This window comes from Mesoplodon densirostris, chromosome 7 (genome assembly GCF_025265405.1).
Source record: "Mesoplodon densirostris isolate mMesDen1 chromosome 7, mMesDen1 primary haplotype, whole genome shotgun sequence".
Taxonomy (NCBI): domain Eukaryota; kingdom Metazoa; phylum Chordata; class Mammalia; order Artiodactyla; family Ziphiidae; genus Mesoplodon; species Mesoplodon densirostris.
Window position 1 is genome coordinate 88,015,090 of NC_082667.1, and position 18,673 is coordinate 88,033,762.

General features: G+C 38.6%; 1 long non-coding RNA gene across 1 annotated transcript; it reads right to left on the bottom strand.

Annotated features, from left to right (window-relative positions):
• Positions 1-1,514: 1,514 nt before the first annotated feature.
• Positions 1,515-11,124, bottom strand: LOC132493285 (uncharacterized). Its single transcript, XR_009532970.1, has 3 exons — positions 10,563-11,124; positions 2,868-2,947; positions 1,515-1,708 (listed from the first exon to the last, which is right to left on the bottom strand). It is a non-coding gene; the product is annotated as an uncharacterized LOC132493285 (long non-coding RNA).
• Between the last annotated feature and the right edge of the window lie 7,549 nt (positions 11,125-18,673).

An 18,673-nucleotide genomic window follows, 5' to 3' on the forward strand; every position in this document is an offset into this window, starting at 1 on the left:
ATTTTGTTGAAAATGAAGTGATTTTTAATCTATAGTTAAAAGACACTATAATGATATTTAGAACATATTACAGATCTGGATTTTTACAAATAGATTTTTATTTAAAACAGGTCTCACACTGATATCAATAAACCAGGCACTCTAGAACAAAATGTGGAGAGATGGCAATTATGCGATGACTTCTTAATACTCCAAGGGAAAAAGATTTTTTCCAAAGTAGTCCATCTACAATATTAACCCTTAAGATCTACTCTCCTTGATAGGTTTCAATATTATTTTCTCTTTTATACACATTTACTTTATAATTAACTCCTACAGGAGGACATTTCTGGAAATGTTCCCAGATATCTACAGCCACACTTTCGGTCATGATCACACCATGGAGAAAGTAGGGAACATCCAGATCCTGATGATCCAGGGGTTTCATAATTACCCCTTTGAGGTCAGTCAGAATCATAATCATTCCCAGAACAGGGTCGGTCTTTACATTTGTGCCCCTAGACATGCAGATTGTAACACTACCCACCCAAAGGCAAGTTGTCTTCCTTACTCAGGTTTGCAGGGGCACCACTCACTGTGGTAGCTAGAAGAGTCCGTTGCCCCCAGCCCGGACCTGCATTCTGTACTCTCCACAGACACATTGTACTACAGATATACCAGTGGTGCTGATGAAACTTCCAGAAAGCTATAAAATAATGCATGCCAGGCACGGTAGATGAGGATTTAGAAAATGCTAACATCTTCTCTAGGAAATAAAGGTGACATACCTATGTGGCTTTAAGCATTTTTGTGCATTAGCTGGCCCCCTGGATCTGGGAAAAAGCATCTGATTTTAAAGTTTCTCAGCCTCATTCTCTGCAATGAAATCTGTAGCTCTTCCTTCCTTCTCTGAGTCCAGAAGCTGGAATTGATACAGTCTGCTCTCTGTGATTTGTCTCTACCATTTGTTTCCAGTGACCACTTCAACTCAGATATCTCTCAATTCAGGGATCACTCCTAAACTTCAGGAGGAAGGTCGCTGCCCTTTTTATTCCCACCACAATTTTATGCTAGTAACCCTTTACAGTGTCAATAAACTTATTTTGTAGAATGTGCCCCCTGGACTCCACCTGCTAAATCTGTTTTTTGGGCAAATCATTTGTTACTTAGCTAAACAAATTTTATAAAATCATATTTCATAAAATTGTATTTTATAAAATGTTACTTTCTTATTTTATAAAATTGGTAAATCCAGGGATTTAGGCTTAATTATTATTTTTAAAAATGTTGGTACTCATTTTGCCAATTTTTCTCTTTTTACATATATCAGAAAATATGTTAAGAACTCAACTGTGAAGATACCACTATTTTTATTTTTTCTCACTTTTTGTACACAGGAAACAAGAAAGTTTGTTCCTTGGAAAACATCAGTCCTAAGAACGTACTAAGTTAAAGCTTAGCATGTTAGATCTGCGAGTAGCCTTGTCTTTTTTTTTTTTTTTTTTTTCGGTACGCAGGCCTCTCACTGTTGTGGCCTCTCCCGTTGCAGAGCACAGGCTCCGGACACGCAGGGTCAGCGGCCATGGCTCACGGCTCCAGCCGCTCCGCGGCATGTGGGATCTTCCCGGACCGGGGCACGAACCCGTGTCCCCTGCATCGGCAGGCGGACTCTCAACCACTGCGCCACCAGGGAAGCCCAACCTTGTCTTTTTTTTAATGATGCTTTTTTCTGAATTGGTAAAAAAAAAAAAAAAAAAAAAGCCTTAAGGCTTAGGAACAGAAGCAAATTGAGAATTAAAATCCAAATCATTCAAATGAAGTTTGTCAGAACAGTTTGTGTGTGGAGAGGACAGCTTCTAGGCACTTCAGAGAAACCAGCAGGACAGAATTGAGAATAGCCAGCACATTACAGGGCTTCTCACAGAAATGCTTTAATGCAAAGAGGTGACTGGATTTCACAGGGAGACCAGGGAGAGGATGCAGAGATAATTAAATCACATTCAAGCACCTGTTTACCTGGGAGGTAAGTTCCTTCATATTGTGGTCAGATGCTGTTTAGGGGGACACTGGTGCAGGGGAGGTGTTGGGAGGATGAACTCTTTTCTGAGTGATTTTGCAAGTGTGAAAAATCATCCAACAGAGATGCTAGAAAAATTTGCTCCTAGTAGCGAGCGTCCAACATGATATTTTGGGACAAAAATGTGTATTTGGAAGAATTTTTCACAAAAGAGCAGTGATGGGAGGAAAAGATTCATATGGGCCTGGCTAGTAATATTCTTCCTTCACAATTTTCTTGTGGGTTCCTGAGGCCTGTTGTGACTGCTTGGAGACCTGGTCCCCAAGCAATGGCCCTCTTTGTCATACTCAGGGTAACCCAGGAAGTTGCTTGTCTGAAGCAGAAAAGGTTCTCCCTTCCACTCATGTCCTCTTGCTGATCAGATGAACACATGGCATCATCTACAGCTGAGAGGTGTTTGTTAACTACCTTTGTTTCATAGGACACAACTCATATATACTCTACAGTAGTGTTTACCACTGTCTTTTATAATCTCAAGGTAAGAAGTAATCAGTGTTAAAATCATTCTACTGGAAAACCAAAGCACATGATTTTTTTTCCCTAATAGTGATTGTATTTGTTTGCTAGGGCTGCCATAACAAAAGACCACACTGGCTACTAGGTGGCTTAAACGACAAAAATATATTTTCTCATAGTTCTAGATCAAAGTATCAAGTTTAGTTTCTTTGAGGTCTCTCTCCTTTGATGGCTACCTTCTCACTGTGTCCTCACATGGTTGCCCCTCAGTCTGTGCATGTCTGTGTTCTAATATTCCCCCCTTATAAAGAGACAAGTCATATTGGATTAGAGTCCATCCATATGATCATTTTACCTTAATTTTCTCTTCCAAAGCAGTATTTCCAAGTAGAAGTTAAGCTTACTGTACAATCAGGTATTTAATAAGAGGCATTGCTATGGAGACAAAAAACAATGGTTAATAATTGAGGCAAATTTCATATCAGTTTTTGAGTTCTGAGGGTAGACAGTTGAGAAGATCTCTAAATGTCAGGGTTAAAGCATCTTTTGTAGTTTGAATGTCCATCAGATGTTCAGGTAAACTTTCTGAGTGGTCCATATAGCAACAGGAACGAAGAAGACTGTCTAAACATGAGCTGCTGTGGAGATTTCTGTGAAGTTTATATTAAGATATCTACCTTCAGTATGCAGGACTTCAGAAAAAAAGGCAGTTTTAGTTACAATTATTCCAAGTCAAAAGGGTGGGAGAAAATTTGGAAACACTAGTTTGGAGAGTTGTAGTCAGGTAGTGGAGGAAACTAGAAAAATTCAGGATACAGTCCAGTTTTCAGGTAATTAACAAAACTTTAAGGAAAATTAATAGCACTAGAATCTAATATCCACAATATGTATTTTGGTTTCTATTGAAAGATAATTTTTCTCTCTAAAATCACCCTCATTTCTATCAAAGATAGCCAAATTAAGACAAATTTGTTTGCAAAATAAGTCTAGATTCAATAAACTTGGTCTTATTTATATAAGTATAGCAAGGATTGTGACTGACCATATAGGCTTATTTTTTATTTTTATTTTTTGCTTTTATTAAGAGAATTTATTGCCTCTCTCTCCTCCCAATAGCTCAAACATGAAGAAGCAACATCAGAGGAAGACAGACAGACAAATGGCTCTTTGAGTTTGTCCTTCTTGGCATTGGTGAAGGAAGAGGCAGCTTTCTCAAAGTTTTTATCTGCTTAATTGGATGTAGTAGAGAAAGGGAACAAGGAAAGTCAGAGGATAAGTGAACAGGCTCTGCACCTACCAAGGATGTGTTATCCTCCTAATCGTCCCAGTAGGAATATTCCATTCATGTTCTTTGATCTGATCCTTGCATTGGAAGACACTTCTTTTTTTAATCTTTTTAAAATTTAATTTTAATTTTATGTTCAAGTACAGTTGATTTACAATGTTGAATTAGTTTCAGGTGTACAGCAAAATGATTCAGTTATATATATACACATATCCATTCTTTTTCAGATTCTTTTGCCATATAGGTTATTACAGAATATTGAGTAGAGTTCCCTTTGCTATACAGTAGAGTCTTGTTGATTATCTATTTTATATATAGTAGTGTGTATATGTGAATCCAAACTCCTAATTTATCCCTCCCCATACCTTTTCCCTTTAGTAACCATAAGTTTGTTTTTTAAGTCTGTGAGTCTGTTTCTCTTTTGTAATTAAGTTCATTTGTATCATTTTTTTAGATTCCACAGATAAGTGATATCATATGATATTTGTCTTTCTCTGAATTACTTCACTTAGTATGATAATCTCTATGTCAATTCATGTTACTGCAAATGGCATTATTTCATTCATTTTTATGGCTGAGTAATATTCCATTGTATATATGTACCACATCTTCTTTATCCATTCATCTGTCAATGGACATTTAAACTGCTTTCATATCCTGGTTATTGTGAATAGTACTGCACTGAACACTGGGGTGCATGTATCTTTTGGAAGTATAATTTTCTCCAGATACATGCCTAAGAGTAGGATTGCTGGATCATATGGTAGTTCTATTTTTAGTTTTTTAAGGAATCCCATAATATTCTCCATAGTGGTTGAACCAATTTACATTCCCACCAACAGTGTAGGAGGACTCCTTTTCTCCACACCCTCTCCAACATTTTTGTAGTCTACAGTTTGTAGACGTTTTGATGATGGTTACTCTGACTGGTGTGAGGTGATACCTCATTGTAGTTTTGATTTGCATTTCTCTAATAGTTAGCGATGTTGAGCAGATTTTCATGTGCTTTTTGCCCATCAGTATGTCTTCTTTGGAGAAATGTCTGTTTAGATCTTCTGTCCATTTTTTGATTGGGTTGTTTGCTTTTTTGATATTGAGCTGCATGAGCTATTTGTATACTTTGGAGATTATTCCATTGTCAGTCTCATCATTAGCAAATATTTTCTCCCATTCTGTAGGTTGTCTTTTTGTTTTGTTTATGGTTTCCTTTGCTGTGCAAAAGCTTTTAAGTTTTATTAGGTCCCATTTGTTTATTTTAGTTTTTGTTTTCTTTCCTCTAGGAGGTGGATCCAAAAAGATATTGCTGCTGTGAAAGAGTGTTCTGCCTGGATTTTCCTCTAAGAGTTTTATAATATCCAGTCTTACATTTAGGTCTTTAATGCATTTTGAGTTTATTTTTGTCTGTGGTGTTAGAAAATTGTTCTAATTTCATTTTTTTACATGTAGCTGTCCAGTTTTCCCAGTACCACTTATTGAAGAGACTGTCTTTTCTCCATTGTATAGTCCTGCTTCCTTTGTCATAGATTAATTGACCATAGTTGTGTGGGTTTATTTCTGGGCTTTCTATTCTGTTCCATTGATCTATATTTCTGTTTTTGTGCAAGTACCATACTGATTACTGTAGCTTTGTAATACAGTCTGAAGACAGTGAGCCTGATTCCTCCAACTCCATTTTTGCTTTCATAGTATGCTTTGGCTATTTGGGGGTTTGTGTTTCTGTACAAATTTTAAAATTTTCTGTTCTAGTTCTGTGAAAAATGCCATTGGTGGGGGCTTCCCTGGCGGTCCGGTGGTTGGGACTTCACCTTCCAATGAGGAGGATGCAGGTTCGATCCCTGGTCAGGGAGTTGGGATCCCACATGCAATGCAACTGAAAAAACAAAAAAACAAACAAAAAAAACAAAAACAAAAACATAAAACAGAAGCAATATTGTAACAAATTCAATAAAGACTTTAAAAATGGTCCACATGAAAAAAATCTTTAAAAAAAATTCCACTGGTAATTTAATAGGGATTGCATTGAATCTGTAGATTGCCTTAAGTAGTATAGTCATTTTGACAGTATTGATTCTTCCAATCCAAGCACATGGTATATCTCTCCATCTGTTTGTGTCACTTTCGATTTCTTTCATCAGCATCTTAGAGTTTTCAGAGTACAGGTCTTTTGTCTCCTTAGGTAGATTTATTCATAGGTATTTTTTCTTTTTGATGTGATGGTAAATGGGATTCCTTCCATAATTTCTCTTTCTGATCTTTTGTTTTTAGTGTATAGGAATGAAAGAGATTTCTGTGTATTAATTTTGTATTCTGTGACTTTACTGAATTCATTGATGTGGTGTATCACACTGATTGATATGAGCCTGTGAGCCATGGCCGCTGAGCCTGCGCGTCCGGAGCCTGTGCTCCGCAACAGGAGAGGCCACAACAGTGAGAGGCCCGTGTACCATGAAAAAAAATCATAAAATGGGGCTTTCCTGGTGGCACAGTGTTTAAGAATCTGCCTGCCAGTGCAGGGGACATGGGTTCAAGCCCTGGTCCAGGAAGATCCCACATGCCGCAGAGCAACTAAGCCCACGCGCCACAACTACTGAGCCTGCGTTCTAGAGCCATTGAGCCACAACTACTAAAGCCCACGAGCCACAACTACTGAAGCCCATGCACCTAGAGCCCATGCTCTACAACAAGAGAAGCCACTGCAATGAGAAGCCCACGCACCACAACGAAGAGTAGCTGCCATTCGCTGCAACTAGAGAAAGCCCACACACAGCAACAAAGACCCAATGCAGCCAAAAATAAATAAAATAAATAAATTTATTTTTAAAATCATAAAATATTATAACCATCTTCTTCAGTTTACTTAGTCCCATGTAATTAATTCTTGTTTTGTTTGATCTTTTGTTAGAAGTTTTATGAAACCATCAATTTCTCCATTAGGGTTTTGTAAATTCTTACTCAGTTCAGTGTAATGATTTGAAATTCATCAGAAACTTGTGTTCTAGAATACTTGTTAGATCCTTTTCCATGAATTTCTCTGAACATGAAACACATTTCCAGGAAGCTTTTGTAAAAGCATCTGAGTAAAACCATTGTCTAAGTAATAAAAGACAAATATCCATTACTAAAAATTTGATTCATTCTAATGGAATTGACAAGAAAATTTATCTCTGTGACACAAAACATTTAAGATAATAACTAGAGTTATGACTGATAACATTATACTAGGACATATCCAATTTTAGGAATTTCATATACTTTCTAGAACATTTATATTAATAATATTCACCCTTATGATATAACCTAGGGTTTATGATCATTTATTTAGCAATGCTTCCCATGTAAGTAACATACCAAATAAGCCTAATGAGTTTCATAGCTCTCTTTTCTAATAAGATAAAACAAATCTTTTAAGGTGTTCCAAGGGGCCTCTGGAAAACCTGAACGTTATTTCCAGGTCAATAAGACTTCATTTAGAATTCGACTTGGGGGAAAATCTACTTTTTCAAAAATAAAAATGTTTTAAAACACTTTGTCAAATATGATCATATGTCACTGTGAATTAATATTTAGTTATCAATTTAATCAAAGTGACAAAGATTCACATGTAAATACAGATAGTTAAATAGTGTAAAAAGACTTAGCTCTTTTAATATTGAAAGCACTCAGTTTTTCTTCAAAATTATCAAAGACTCATAAAGACAAAATGTACAATATTTGTTTTGCTAGACAGATTACATTAAATGTAAAAAAAAGTCTTTGTTTATAATTTCTCATTAAGAGCAGACCAACAATTAAGAAAATTTTGCAAAAAGAGAGAAAAAACAAATTTTAATTTTCTACCAGCTTACTTTGGATATTAAAACTCAATCACTTTATTAAATTCATTCCAATCTTAGACCTGACTACACATAAAATTCCTTTCTAAAGATTCCTTTTTAACAAACCTCTTACAACTTTCTCTGTCCATTTTGATTTGTCCCTTGTTCTCTTTCCCATTTAGAAGTTACCAGCTTTAGGACAAAAATCACTTAACAAAGTTTTTACATTAACAAAAACATCTCCATACCTTACACTTTTTCTTACCCCAAAATATATTCTAATTTCCTTATAATTCCTAGTAGCTTTAACCACATCTATTATTTACAATTCTTAATCCTTTGAAGCTTTAATTTTTTTGTAAAGATAAAGTTAAAAATTATGAACTGTGTAAGTATTTTGTGGCTTGGCAAACTTATAAATACATTTCATAATTTCTAGAAACATATTCTACTTCATAGTACAAGCTTTTAATGAAGCACAAGACATGTTTACTAATAGAACCAAACATATTTAGTGTGTAATAAGAGGTCAAAAGTAGGTAAACTTAGACTCGTTCAGCAATTAATATTTCAGTATTTTGTCTTAGTTGGAAATGATCTAGACATTCAATTCATTTAATTTAACTTAGCAAAACTCGAAGGGTACAATTTATCAAAGACATTTAGAAAACTATTTAAGTTGACATAGCAAAACCAATTATTGCTAAAAAAAGTTTACCTAAAATAATTCTTATCTTATGTCTATTTAATTAATTTGTTCTTAACAATCCCTCAGATTACTCATGACAATTTCATAAGATGTTAAAGTACTGTTAGCCATCATCTTAAATTATTATTATTATTACTTTTTTCTGAGAAAATTTGTAAAAGAGATAACATGAGCTTATTTGACTTTTAGCAAAACTACATAACATAAAACTATTATACTTAATGCTGATAACTCTTAAGATATGTCTGTATTAATTAAACCATTAAACCTGAACTAGATTTTACTTACCAAAAATTATCCTAGATCATGTGAATTTGAAAAATATTTGTATTCGTTTTTGTTATATTTTTGAGAATTTTTATATTGCTTGTTGGAATAAACTAAGTTTACTCACTCAGATAGCTACAGTCTTTTATTATTTATGGAGAAGACTTTTAAGTCTTCTTGCCCTTTAAGTGTACTTGCCCTTGATAAACAATTTTAAGGAGACTGTGATTTAGAGTTTGAGCAAGAGAGGGTTTTTCTGGTGGTTTTTGTTTAAAAAAAAAACCTCTTTCCTTTTTTTCTTTAAATTTTAGTTTCAGGTTCTAACAATTGAGATAATCTGGGCTCAGGCTCAGGCAATGTGGCTGTGCTTACATTTCAAAGACATGGTAAGATTTATAACTTTAAGGTACAGAGAAAAAAGTGTAAATTTTCTTCTCTGAGTTTTGGAGTGTATTTTTCTATTATCATAAGTCTCAGGGTAATTATTATTTTAAAAACTTTTTCTTCTTAAGTACAGGGCAATTTTGCTCCAATTATCCTCAACTTTTATAATATCTACAAGAATTTGAGAGGAATAGGTTGCAGGGTTGGTGAAGATAAATGGGCCTTGACTTGTTCCTAAGTTGCATTTCTGGTTTTGTAGAGATTTGGAAGACAAAGATAATTGATTCTATTAGCTCTTGAATATTGGCTTCCAACTGATCTTTTCCTAATTATTTGTAGGAGGGCCTAAGGAATTGCTGAGGAGATGGGTCGATTTTTAAAATTTTTCTTAAAAAGGGGAATTCATGTTGGATCTTTAATTTCTGTTATTTCATCTTAATAACGATTCCCTAAGGCTAGCTGTTATACATTATTTTTCCTTTCAATTTGATCCTTCCATAAATACCAATATGACAGCTGTTTATGATGAGAGCTCTCAAAAAGGTAATCTTTTAAATACAGCAAATTTAAAGGATCCATCATCTGGCCATTGAGGAGTAAGACCTTTCATTAATTTCAAATAGTGACTCAAATCAGTAAGCCTTTTTATGGAACGACCCAGAGGTAACTTTTCAGGCTTAGAATAAATCCTTACCATGGATGAAATAAGCATACTTTCAGATGGAGAGGGCACGGATGATAGCCCCTATAATGTGCAAATTCATTTCCAAGGATAATCTAAGAAAGCAAAGGCCTTCACTGCACAGGCAGTAAGGGTGGTATAATGCAAACTGTGTCCCTGGTCTCTCCTGGGAATTTGAGGCACCTCTGATCCCAAACCTACTAATCTGTGACATCAGGCATAGGCTGCTGGAATGGGACTTTTCCAACACTAACAAGGCAATGAAGGTTGAAACAACAAAGGCCCCTTATGGACTGGGTCCCCTTAGGACAAACTCCTCTGACAGCTGGCACAACAAGACTAGAGTGTGCTGTTTATGACTTTGTGTCTCAGAACCCCAGTCAATTCAACTGGTTACCAGATGCACCCCAGTAAATACACCATCCAGATGGTGGAGACCAGAGAGAATATTCTCACTGGACAAAAAGCCAAACTCTCAGGACACAGAAAAATACAGAAGGAAAAATCTCATCCAGTTTTTATACAGAGGACTGACAGCAAAGTTTGTCTTAATAGGCACTGGACTGGAGAGAACTGGTAACTCACCAGTCTGTGAGGCTGTCTCAGACAGCAGGCTTATAGGGCCTATGCCTGTCTTCTGCCCTATGGTTCTTTCTTCTTATGAAACATGACTCAGGAGACAGAGACAAAGAAAAACAGTGACTGTCTCTGGGAGGAAAGGATTAAGAAAAACTGAGACGAGATTACTCATTTCCAAAAACCAGATTTTCTATGTCACAAGGATCTTGCTCCATAAGTATTTTCTTCTGCTAATCTAAATTTAGAGATAGAGAAAAGGAGACTCTTAAGCACTTTCCCTCCCACCAGATCTTACAGGCCTGGGAAGTTGAGGAGATAAGAAATTTTACCTTCTGCTGGCCTTTGTCATGTGTCCTAGGATCTCTCAGCTGCAGCAGTCTTGTGGTGGGAAGCAGGGTTTAGCCAGCCTCCTGGTTGTCTTGTCAGCTGTTGAGGAGGAAGAAATGTCCCTGCCAACCTTCTTGAGTTAAAGAAGTAACAAGGTTTATACAGCCTTCTTGACCCTGCATTCCCTATCTCTGGTGCTAATGATGTCTTTCTACCTCCTGGTACAGGGAGGGCACCATTCACATGAGATACTAATTTCCTGCTTTCATGGAGACAGATAGGAAGGTCAGTGTGTCTCTCTTGCATCAGTCATTTCTTCAGTAACTTTAATTCAAAGTAATATTCCACTGAGGCATATTTTGGAGCATCCTGCCCTGGGCACCAACAAAGTCAAATGGTTTAGAGAGAAAGCAAGTCCCTTTGTCAGCAGTGACCTGTGCTCATGGTGATTGTTATTCCATCTCCACAATACCATTGGGCTGGGTGCTCAAGAAACAGAGCTGTGAAAACATGGCTCCTGTCTCTTATAATTTATAGTACCAATGTTTCAAAGAAAAAATTTTATTTAGTGCCTCCTTTGTGTTAGACAATAATGCTGGTATATTTTCAAGATATACAAATAATAGAAAGAGACATGTATGGTACTTGAATTGTAGTGAGACATTAAAAATTCCCCCCCCCCACAAAAATCTTTTTCTTTATACTTATAAGGAAAAAAAATGTAGATTCATTTTGGGTAAGATAAAGAAAATTTATGAAGTGATAAATCTAACCTGAGAAAGTAGAAAAGAACACAGTACACAGGCTCTGAGCATTCTACTCACAGAAAATATTGTCCTGTTCTTTTGCAATATGGACTTGTTCCCCTGTCCCTATGTCTGTCTCTTCCCCTCTCTGTTTCTGCCCCTCTTCTCTGTCTCCCTCACACATAAACACATTCATTCCCCTACAAAAAAACCCATTGACTAAATGCTAATTGGCAGGCACTGTGCTCAAACTGAGGCTACAGTGGTGAGTTAAAAACAGAGATAATTTTTCCATCCTCATCAAACATATATTCCAAGATGGAGAAAGTGAATACTAACCAAAGAGTCACACAACCATAATATTGCAACCACAACGAACAACCATAACCACTGAGTTAAGCTAAGCAAGCCACTATTGTCAGCTTTCTCTCAACCCTCAGTAGAGTGTGTTCCACTTAAAGGCCTTGAGTAAGTCACTATTCTGTTGAGAAAATCCAGGAAATTTCTCAGTCTTCCACATCTGAAATTATGCAGTTTGGAATGTCAGGAACAAGAGTGAGGGGGAAGGTCATTCAGAACTGCAACTAACCAGTTTCTCTCTTTCTGACTGCTGCAATAACCTCCTGGTCTATCCTGTGTTTACTCCCATTCCTCTGGCCTGTTCACAGAGCTGCCAAAGTGGTCCCTTAAAATTTAAGCCCTTGGGCCTCCCTGGTGGCGCAAGTGGTTGAGAGTCCGCCTGCCGATGCAGGGGATACGGGTTCGTGCCCCGGTCTGGGAGGATCCCATATGCCGCGGAGCGGCTGGGCCCGTGAGCCATGGCCGCTGAGCCTGCGCGTCCGGAGCCTGCGCGTCCGGAGCCTGTGCTCCGCAACGGGGGAGGCCACAACAGTGAGAGGCCCGCATACCGCAAAAAAAAAAAAAAAAAAAAAAAAAAAAAAAAAAAAATTTAAGCCCAATTGTGCCACTGTATACTCAAAATCATCCAGTGAATTCAATTTAATTACAATAAATCCAAAGTTCTCACCAAGGCCTCAAAGTCCTTTTTGATCTGTTCTCCCCTTCTCCCATGTCTCTCTTGGCCTCATTCCTACCACTCTCCCCCTTGTTTTCTGTAATCCAGCCAAACTTGCTTCTTCTCCAGCTTTTACTAAAACACTACTTAGTAGACAAACAATTTAATTTAAATTGGGCAAAAATTTAATAAGACACTTAACCAAAGAAGATACATGAATGGTAAATAAGCAACATTATAAAATGTTCAGCATTATTAGTCATCAAAGAAAAATTAAAACCACAATACAAATAACTTCACATCTACTAGAATGACTAAAATTAAAAAGATTGATAGCATCAAATGTTAGTAAGGATGGAGAACAACCAGAAGTCTCATACATTCCTGAAGAAAATGTGAAATGATGTACTACTTTGGAAAACAGTTCGGCATTAATACAACCCCCTAATTTCACCCCCTAGGAATTTAAATTAGAAAAATATGTCCACACAAAATTTGTACATGAACGTTCATAGAAACAACTTTATTCATGATTGTGAAACTGAGTAGGATCCTGTGGGGCCTTCCTAGTGACAGACTCCCAGTGTTCCCTGCTTCTAGTTGGAAGAACAAAGCTTTAGTCTCCTAGGCCTCCCTTGATTTCCAGAGAGCAGTTAATGATTATAGAACTGACAAAGTTCAGAAACAAAGGAAAAGCAGTCAAGCAAGAAAAGTAACAATAGATTGAAAAACAGTGTTGTCTATATCCCTTTCTCCTCAAGGGATATAGATAACAGTCTGACACATATCCTTGATGTGGTGCTCCAAGGACAATGGTGCTTCAAGGACAAAGGACAACCCTCTCTGAAAAAGTGTCAGTGTTACACCCCTTATCAGACCCTTAATTGCCCTCCCCACCATGTTGTGATGGTTATGAAATTCCTGAGCCTAGCTGGGCGATGAGACCTGTCCCAAATAAGAAAAGGCATATTCCCTGTCCCACTGCCACCCTATAGAAGGAAAGTATATGTGCCCTGACCAATTAGTAAACGAAATTTTCACCTTGGAGCATTCCTTTGTTTTCTGGCTATAAAAACTGATCAATAGCACATGTTTGGGGTCCACTCCCCCAGACTACTAGGAAGTCAGCCTGCTGTTCTGGCAGAGACACTTTCCTCTAATAAATTCTATCTTCTTTACATTCTGCCTTGTGTCTGGAAATTCTTTTCCAACCCACGTATGGACCACGACACTTGAGCGTTTTTTGTAGACACTAAGGCTCTCCACCTGATGGAGGATTTGACTACGTGCTGATCACAAGCATGTAGGTCCCAGACTGGTTGGAACAAGAAGGCTGTTGATTAAGGTTCCCAAAATATCACCCTGTCACCTCTCCACCAACTAATCAAAAGAATGTCCATGAACTGATAATTCACCCTGAGACCCTCACTCCTAATGTTGTCTTTAGAAACACTTGCCCAGAAGTCTTCAGGGAGCTTGGGTCTTTTGAGCATTAGCTGCTTGTTATCCTTGCTTCGCATCCTGCAAATAAACACTGTACTTTCCTTCACCACAGCTGGTATCAGTAGATTGGCTTTGCTCTGCAGTGGGTGAGTGAATCTGTGTTTGGTTTGGCAATAATTTGGGCAACCATGAAGGGGCCACCATCCCTAGTGGGCATCTCAACCATAGCACACTGGCCCCTGACCAGTGGCAGCTCATGGATACTACTCAGCAGCTGCTTGAGCACCTTTGTCTCAGAGATGGCCCTGAACGCTTGCCACTGACCAGGCATCATTGGCCCATGGCACTTTTGATTTCTGTGGTAAAGGGAAAAAGACACATGCTTTGCTGGTTGAGATTTCTCTAGTAAGTAGTGGAACTTGTGTGTGATAATACCAGGGTATTCATTCTCTTAGCCATTTGGGGCTGTCAGTGGCTAAACATTCGTTGGGATTTTCCCTTTTGGGCTGAGGAGTTTGAAACCCTGAGAGACTACATTTGTTTGTTTGTTTGAGATTTTAAGATTACCAGCCATAAACAACTGAGAATGGGTAATCAGAGCTCTGTTTCATCTTATATTCCCTACGGTGTATTTTGCAGAATTGGGAAATTCTTAGCTCTTAGTTTCATGGGCTCATACCCATGAAAAGGAGAAGGTGATATTTTTCTAAAATCATGTGGTCACAGTATTCTTCAGGCTCTGGAGAATAATGCCCCAGATGGGGCACTTTTTGACATTCTAAAACTTGTTTTTGCATATGAAAAAGCTGGCTTGTTAAAAGTATCTCTTCACTATTCTGACCAGAAGGAAACAAATCTTACTAGGAGGAACTTTTTTTTCTTGTTTTTCCTTTCTCTAACCTTTCAAAAAGCATCATTTTTAATAGTCACATCAACATTGCTGATTAGATTTGCAGTAATTTGAAAACACAGAAGACATTCCTTTAAAAAATATAAACAAATCTTCTTTCATCTGCTCTCTAGATCTTTTTATTCTTATGCCACATTCTTTACACCAGTTGACCAATTGAGTTAGGCACTCATTTACTTTTTCACAAATCTTTGTTGGGTTTCTGCTAGTTCTGCATTAGGGACTATTAAGGAGGAAAACCGCTGACACAGAATGGTTTCATTTGTGCTGAAGCCCACGATACCACGCATATATTTAATACCTAACCTACTTGCAATTTCGACCTTCACCAGAAATGTTATCTTAATTCTGAAATCTGGAATCTTCTGGTCAGCACCAATGTGGTAATCTATCACAGGGGCCCTCTCCATCTCCCCCAACCCAAGAAGAAGAGGCAATCTGCAAGATAAAACTCAAGGCTTCCCTTCCCTACAAAGAGAAGATAGTACTGGTCCCAAATAACCTTTTTTTCTTTTGCTAATGACTTTCTTGCCCACCCTCCTTTCTATAAAAACCTTCCACTCTGTATAACTTCTCAAAGTGCCCTTCTATTTACTAGATGAGATGCTGCCCAATTCATAAAGCATCAAATAAGGCCAATCAGATTTTCAAATTTACTCAGTTGAATTTTTTTTTTTTTTTTTTTTTTTTTTTGCGGTATGCGGGCCTCTCACTGTCGTGGCTTCTCCCGTTGCGGAGCACAGGCTCCGGATGCGCAGGCCCAGCGGCCATGGCTCACGGGCCCAGCCGCTCCGCGGCATATGGGATCCTCCCAGATCGGGGCACGAACCCGTATCCCCTGCATCGGCAGGCGGACTCTCAACCACTGCGCCACCAGGGAGGCCCTGAATTTTGTTTTTTAACAAGACATGACCTTAAACAAGATAAACATTGCCCCTGTTTTCATCTCAGGTGGCCTCAGCCTGCAGCTGCTTGAAGCAGAATTTCGGTTCCTGGCCAGAGACTGAAGTCAGGCCGGGGCAGTGAAAGCACTAAATCCTAGCCACTAGACCACCAGGGACTAGTGGCCAGTGACAAGGTCCTGGCCTGTCTGTTGTGTAGAAATGAATTTCCACAGAGATGGAAAGTAGTGAAACAAGTAAAGTGTTTATTAGGAGGACAAAGAATACATGTGGATAGACACATGGGCGGGCTCAGAGAGAGAGTTGCGCTCACATGGTAGTTTGAATCACTTTTATGGGGAATTTCTTCCAGGTTTCCTTTGACCAATCATCTTGCTTTGCCTGGTTCTGAGTCCATATTTGGTATACCTCAGGGTCCTCCCGTGTTCATGTGCATCTCTTAGCCAAGATGGATTCTAGCGAAGAGGCCTATGGGTAGTTGACATCACTTACTATGGGGTGGTGCCCTCCCCCTTTTTGACCTCCAAGGAACCCTTCTGCACATGTGTAGCTGGGAAGGTCTCCTTGACTACGAGAATGAGGAACATCTAGTCTTTTCTCTCTTATCTGGGCAGGGCACAGCCTCCTTTCTCGATTGCCCTGTTATTGATATTTTGGAGTTTCTGTCCAGAGGGAATGAACTCCTGCTGCTTACCCTGGGGCTCATCTATCTCCTGCCTCACTTTCACAGAACTCACAATCTGCTGTGAGAGACAGTCAGAATATGAGCACACACACACACAAATAATTTTAAAGCCCGATAGATTTGAAGTCAATAGAAAAGACATTGAGGGCTTCCCTGGTGGCACAGTGGTTAAGAATCCGCCTGCCAGTGCAGGGGACACGGGTTCAAGCCCTGGTCCAGGAAGATCCCACATGTCGTGGAGCAACTAAGTCCGCGAGCCACAACTACTGAGCCCGCATGTTGCAACTACTGAAGCCCATGAGCCTAGAGCCCGAGCTGCGCAACAAGAGGAGCCACCACAATGAGAAGCCCTCACACCGCAATGAAGAGAATCCCCTGCTTGCCACAACTAGAGAAAGCCCACGCGCAGCAACGAAAACCCAATGCAGCCATAAATAAATAAATAAATAAATAATAAATTTAAAAAAAAAAGACTTTGAAAAAGAAATGGGCCTCCTTTTGATAAGGAAGTCAGAGGTTCCTCTGTAACTTCTTTTGAGAACAATAAGCCATGTCTTTTCCTTCTTCTACATTTTCTCTCCCCACTGCTGACCCCAACAAAATGCTGAAGACAGAATTTGCACTCAATAGATTACCTTTTAAATTGATGTAAAAGTATAAAGTATATTTATGTGCATTAAAGTATGGAAGGGCATACATTTGGAGCATAAAAGCTCAGTACCTGCTGGAAATATCACATAATTGATGAATATAAAACTAATTATATAATAGGGAAATTAAAAAGAAATTTCAGGCTGTGTAGAGACTAAATTAAGAGAACAATATCATATATAATAGCTGAATATTTTGGCATTTGAAATTGGAATTTAAAAAATAGATAAGAGAGGAAGAAATAGGAGTCTTAATTAATAACTGAAGGACAAAGGGGGGATAGGTAGCTTATTTAGCTTATTTCTGCCTTTTTAGTTGCAGAAAATATCAGTTTTGAAACCAGATATGGTTGCAATGTATTAGTTCTGCACAAAGTGCTAGGATGAGTTTCCCCACACCCACAGTTTGGGGATAGTGCTTTACTCATAACTCATCTTTCATGCATTTGCCTAAATTCTTGTGGAATACAGCTGGACTTGCAGCTCATAAATGTGACCTTTGGATGTGTTTTAAACACTACTGAACTCCATTTTAATTTTACATATTAAAGCCTCTGGGCTCTATTTACTCTTTCATTATATAACATTCATTTATCTTATGAAAAACGCTGTGATTCACTGTTGGTCTAGCTTTTTTTTTCCACTTATTTGGATGATTTTTAGAATCCAAACTGTATTGTTATTTATCTTGGAAAACAGAAACACTTTCGGGAGTCAGTTCTCTGAGTCCCAAACCCCTCACCTGACACCCTCTTGTGGTGCTGTGCCCTGGGGGGAGGATACAGCAGGATCTGCAGGTGGAGAGGCCTAGAGAGCTGAGGGTATTATGTGTCTGGTTTATCGCCAAGATTAGTCAAGCCCCAAATTATAGTGTTGAGGGAGAAATTTTTCACGTAATGAGGTATGGGGAAATCATTTAGGCTTATACATGGTTCAGTGTAAACTTTGTGTGAACTGAAAGAGCCTGTCAAGCACACACAGCACATCTGCTTTAACCATTAAGGAAAAGAAATGTCTGATTCAAAAAGAAGGATAAGTGACTCCCTTCTTACGATGCCCATGTTCACACCCTCTCGACGACGAGGTTCCTTTCCCACGTGCCAGGATCCCACTGTCTCACTAGATATGTCCTCAATCTGTCTCTTTTGAAATCTTTAGGGAATAGACCCCTGTCATGTTGGATGTATGTTCTTTGTTCTGATAAAGTATAAGACTACCATGCTTCAGTGGAGAAGTTCCTTAGAGCCTTTTGAGGGGCTGCCTCCCAGATTATAGCCCTCAGCTTGGCTCAAATAAAACTATTTTCTGTTCCTATTATAAATTCTTTATTATTTCCCTCCACAGTGTGTTATTCCTTATGAAGTCCAGCTGTTCTAGGCTGACACCAAGCCACCCTGAAGCAGCCATCGTGTCTTCATTGCCTCTTTCTCACATCTGGGTCCTTGAAGGTTGCTGAGATCACACTTGCTTGTCTGTGTCCATGGAACCCAGGGCAGAGCCCAGGTCCTCCCACCAGGGCCCTGGATTCTGGTACCAAACCCAGGAGAAGGTGTGCTCTAGTTATATCAGCCTCACCTGGCACCAAGGCCAAGATCGTCATGTGTTTTTTCCCAGACTTCTTCTGTGGGAAAGGGTTTTGGGACGTTTTGTTTTCCCTAGTTCACCCTAGAGAGATGCAAGGAGGAAGTCTGATGCAGACTTTCCAGCTTACAAACATCTGAGGGCTGTGTCTCAGGTCAGGATCAATGTTCCCTTTTCCATG